Raw genomic sequence first — 5511 nt, 5'->3', positions numbered from 1 at the left:
CTTGGCTATAGTTATCAGAGGGTATTTTGGTGACTGGGTTCAACCTTTTCCATTGCCTTGATCTTCTTACACCAAATAAGAGAAGTCTGATCCATGTTGGTATTTCATAGCGCATACAAAAATGATCCACAAGTGCACGAAATTATCGTTGTAGCATTTCACCTAGAAGTATTTAGGGTATCATATTTTCCATAGGGAATGGAGGCACTTTTCTAGATAGTTCATCCAAGGACAACACAAGGGTAGAGTTGGCTGAGGTTGAGATGGTCTCCAATGGTTATTGGGTCTAAGGATAGATAAACTATACTTCTACTTGCTTACTTCGAGCACCGGCATACACCTGGTCTACCAAATGATACCGGCCTGTAGCTCTACGTCGAACCTAGATGTGGGGGATTACAAGGGACGAACATGGTTGTCACCACCTGCCGCCTACCCCTCAACCATGGGGCACAAGGCAAACGAAGGTAGCCTCTAGCCTAGATATCATGTCTTTGCTATCAACTACTACTCTAGCATTCCGATAGGGGTATACGTCTTTGTCAGGGCCCTCTACTAGAGTATCCGCTATGAGAGCGAACGACGAACCCACAAACAAGTAACAGTAAAGCTTAACTAATCAAAAGACTTTATATCATAGAAAACATGAACACTAACTTAGTAGGAGAACCCATTGAAGTAAGATGCTCATCGAGGTACAAGTTGGGGAGACACCGACAAGTTCGGTGCTTCCTCGAGCTCTCCCTTATAACTTTAGCTAGCTACTAGGGCCTAAGCCTGTTTGGAGTGTTGCTCTAACTCAAGTGAGGTGTGCTCTTCTTCCTTTTGGTGTGTGTTGTTGAGGGGGTGCCCCTCTATTTATACAAGGAGTAGAGGCAGTGCAGTAGCTATTCATGGCATGCCCCTATCTTCCACTACCTCAGCATGTCCACATGCCACCGCCTGTTGAAGGGGTGGATGAGAGGAGCCAGGTAGGGGGTCGCCCGCATTGTTGACGGTAGTTAAAAAACATTATAAACTATCAATAAAACTTGTATAAGGGCACAAATGAGATCACAAACAAAGGTTTAGGGGTTTAAACTAATAAATTCCATGAGTTTTGGTAAATATGTGATTTTTGCAGGGTTTATCAAGAAAACCATCAAGGTGGACCTACATGTTAGATTTAATTACTGCTTATCCACCATGAAACAGACACTAGAAGGTTCTAGAGGACACTAGAGGACACCACGCCAAGGTAGAGAGGCAGAGGCTACCAGGTGGGGCTGGTCGGCCCCACTTACAAGCCGCCCAGCCCCTGGGCCCACCTGCCAGCCTCCGTGTTGTAATGTCGGTTCTCCACCGCTTCCTAGGTTGTATCTATACCATTCCTTAAGTCAGTTTGATCCAAGGGCTCACGTTGGATGCTCTGGCCTATATATATCAGGCCCTTGCCCCCCTAAAGGCATCAAGTCATTTGAGAAGATGGAAACCCTAATCATCCTTAGAGGTCCATCATATTCTAGGGCATAGCTAGTTAGGATAGGTCTAGAGGGAAGCAAACAAGCTTCGCTTGGATTCCCAATCATGTTAAGAGCATGGTTTGATATAATCTTTGTACACCCTCTCTCTTTTCTATCTCCATTACATTTATATGCTTGCTACAATTGTTATGACAATATTAGTATTCATCTTATTCATGTTCTTCATTATAATGTTCATTGTCTACTTTGATTATATACCTAGTATAGTTGGATTATCATCATATTCATGCATATGTTCATATCGCGCTCACCCTAAGGATCCATGGGTGGGTGGTTGACATTGTGTAAGCACGGTGCTTATACATTGTTTACCTATGGATACACCCTATATTTTAGGTCATGTGGTAGATCATGGATGTGGCACTCCCATTGAGTCCTTTGTAGTCCACTCTCTGATGTAGGTAGCACATAGGATCTAGTTACAAAGGTGGACAAGCTCTGTTCTTAATCTCTCTTAGTAATATCCCTTATGTGTAGATATGAAGATGATCTTAGCAATGACTATTAGGTGTAATTGCACTAATCAATGTATGCTTTGACTTGTAATTAAGAATGACTTAGGGATTATCCCTCTAATATTCTACCTGACCATGGTAAGGACATAGAAAGGAGTACTCAGAGTGATTTATCATTATCATTGATCAATACTTATCATATATATATCTTATCGTATGACTTACCCTTGTTATGAGTAGAATATTGGTTATTGTTTACTTCTCCATCAATAGTATAAGTTATTAATACTTGTCCATGCTAGACCTTCCCTATGGTAAAAATATAAATAATGATACCTTGAATACTCCCAGGTGAAGTGCTATAATGGTATATTATCTATGCGCTTGTAGGTCCCTTTTCATTCATATATATTCTTTCTAGTGACATAAATTAATAAAGAACTACTTAGAGTTATTATAATAGTAATGCTAAGTAGTACCAACAAGTGTCTCTGGCATCATCACTAGGGATGACAACCTTGTAAAGTAATGTTAGGAGATATAGGTTTATAATTGGTGGCTACTAAAACAAGTGACAAGTTAATAAATACCAATAAGCATTTCTGGCGCTGTTGCCGGGGGAGGTAGCTATGCAAAGGAAGTATTGATAAACTTATACTTATTGATGTGATCAAGATAAACAATATACCCCTACTCAAGCAGGATTACCCTTGTTTTCTCTACTTTCATATCTTATGCAGGGTAATGTATGACCGGTTTTGACCTTCCAACAAATTATGTTGACAATCCATGAGCATTACTTAAGAGAACTAGAGCTAAACACAAGAAAGATTTAGCTTTAGAGTCAGAAGACAGCCAGATAAGGCAAAGCTTAACACCAGAATTTGAAGCCATGGCTGACAAGACTCTTCGTGAATTCTCTGCTCCAACTATGGCTAACATTCGTACTAGACCGACAACCAATGACGGAGACAATGGATTTGAGCTCAAGCCAGCTGTCATCACCATGGTGCAAGCGAGCCAGTTTTGTGGAAAGGCACATGAAGATGCTAGTGCTCATCTCCGACACTTCCTGGAGATATGCAACACTTTCACCATCAAGGGAGTAACCACGGACACCATACTGCTTTGCCTCTTCCCATTCTCACATTTGGGGAAGGCCCAGCAGTGGTTCTATGCCAACAAAGACAGAGACACTACATGGGATAACTACTCCACTACTTTCCTAGCAAAGTTCTTTCCCATGGGCAAGACCAATGGTCTGCATTGGAGAATCTTAAGTTTTCAGCAATAGCATGATGAATCTGTCCCTAAGGCATGGGAACACTTTTAGGACTATATATCAGAGTGTCCTCATCATGGGTTGGAGAATTGGCTACTCATGTAGATGTTCTACCATGGGTTGACCAATAGTACTCATGAGACCATGGATGCTACTGCTAGAGGTGCATTCTTATCACTTACACTTCTAGCTACGACCACTCTTGTGGAGAAGATGGCCTTGAACCAAGGCTAGAATGAAGAACATGTTTAGACCTACAAGAGATGTGGAGGTATGTATCAACTCAAGGAGGTAGACATATTGTCTGCCAAGATGGATTTGCTAATTAAAAGGCTTGAAGACTGAGCTAAAGAAAAGCTAGAAGTCATGCACATTCATGATTCACTCATGACATGTGAAGTATGTGGCAACACTGGCATTTAGGGAATAGCTGTCCTAAAACCCAAGAGGATGTAAACTTTATCAACAACAACTACTATCATGCTCAACGGAATCAAGGATGGAACCAGTAATAGACTTATGAAACTACCAAGGTAACTACCAAGGTAACCCTTAAGGTAATAATTATAATAACTTCAATCAATCACCCTTGAGAGAATTAATTATTGGCCCATCTAGACTTATGGAAGGATTATCTAAGAAGGTAACAGAATGGATAGCTTCGCTTCTACCATTAAGAACTAGCATAGCTTTAATAAAATGATAGAATCACAAATAGCTCAGCTGGTGGCTATTGTTCCTCTGTCCGACAAAGGTAAGATTCTGGGGCAGCCGAAAGATCTAGAAACTACAAATCATGTCGATATTCATGATGCAGCTTTCTACTACATGCAGCCATCAGAGGGAATGTGGATAGATTACACCCTACTTGAAAAGAATGGTGATCTAGGGAGACCTATCATCCCTATCGCCATTGGACCTTACATCTTCCAGGAAGTTGTATGTGATTTCAGAGCAAGTGTCAACATCATGCCAAAGGTAATGTATGATAAAATTAATGGAGATACTTTATTATACACAAATATGCATTTGTAGCTTGCAGATCAATAACTCTGCTACCCTAAGGGAGTTCTTGAAGATGCTATCATCCAAATGGGACAATCATATGTTCCCATAGACTTTGTGGTTTTGGAAATAGGTGGAGATGAAAGGGCACCCATCATCCTAGGTCGACCTTTCTTGAGCACCCCAAAAGCCATCATCTATGTGGATAGTGCCAAGATCTATTTCACAATCAAGGATAAAAAGGAGAAGTTCTCGTTCAAGAACCACATCTTACAATCTCCTAGTCATGCACAAAAGGCATACCTACCTGAAGAGACAATAGTGACCAAGAAGAAGAAGAACCAAAGGAGGAAGAACAAGACCAGTTAGCCACAAGAAGAAACGGTCAACATAATCAACACACTCCGATCTGAGTACAACCACCTCCTCGCTTCACCATTCCTTGCTAAAAAGGATGACCCAGGCGCACCGATGATCAAGTGTACCATTAGAAAAAGAATCTTCCACAAGACCTTCTGCGACATTGGATCAGGCATCAATATAATGTCCAAGGTAATGTATGAATATTTATTCAGTAACAAACCTTTGTTCCCTACATATTTGTAGTTGTAGATGGTGTACCAATCAATCCAATTCCCTAAGGGAATAGCGAGGGACGTTATGGTAAGAATACAATATCACTATGCCCCTACTGATTTCATGGTCCTGGACATGGGAGAAGAAGAAGACGATACACCCATCATCCTTGGAAGACCGTTCCTCAACACCACCAACACAATCATCTATGTTGGATCTGGACAAGTCCACTTCCAATTCCCTAGAGATGATGTTTGCTCCAACAGTTAGATTGTATAGCACATCCACCAAATCGTCACTAATATTGCATTGAATGGTTAAAGAAGGGGTGCAAATCTGAATTACTTTAGAAGAAAGCTTCGCTTCTTCTATCCATTCGCTGCTCATGATGGCAGTTAGCTCCCTAATGGATTCCCTAAGGAACTCTTTGTCTAGGGGGTCAAGGGGAGTGATAGGAATGGGTGGTCTCTTTTGATATGAGTATTTTGAGGTATTTCTAAAATCTCCATGAAATTCATCCTCGAAAAATGGAAATTCTGTAGGTTAGAAACCTTCCTTCGGAGTTTCCGGTTTGGGTGAGGGTCCCCAAATGGGAGCTATGGGTTCGGACTCAGCCGAAGAGACTTCATCATGGCTTGATTCAGGCCCTACTCGGAGGAGTTCTAGGGGA

General features: G+C 41.3%; 1 non-coding gene across 1 annotated transcript; it reads right to left on the bottom strand.

Annotated features, from left to right (window-relative positions):
• Nucleotides 1-3237: 3237 nt before the first annotated feature.
• Nucleotides 3238-3343, bottom strand: LOC136509715 (small nucleolar RNA R71). The gene has a single exon (XR_010772462.1). It is a non-coding gene; the product is annotated as a small nucleolar RNA R71 (small nucleolar RNA).
• Between the last annotated feature and the right edge of the window lie 2168 nt (nucleotides 3344-5511).

This window comes from Miscanthus floridulus, chromosome 15 (assembly GCF_019320115.1).
Source record: "Miscanthus floridulus cultivar M001 chromosome 15, ASM1932011v1, whole genome shotgun sequence".
Taxonomy (NCBI): domain Eukaryota; kingdom Viridiplantae; phylum Streptophyta; class Magnoliopsida; order Poales; family Poaceae; genus Miscanthus; species Miscanthus floridulus.
The sequence above is the reverse complement of the archived record's forward strand: the minus strand, read 5'-3'. Positions and strand labels throughout refer to the sequence as shown.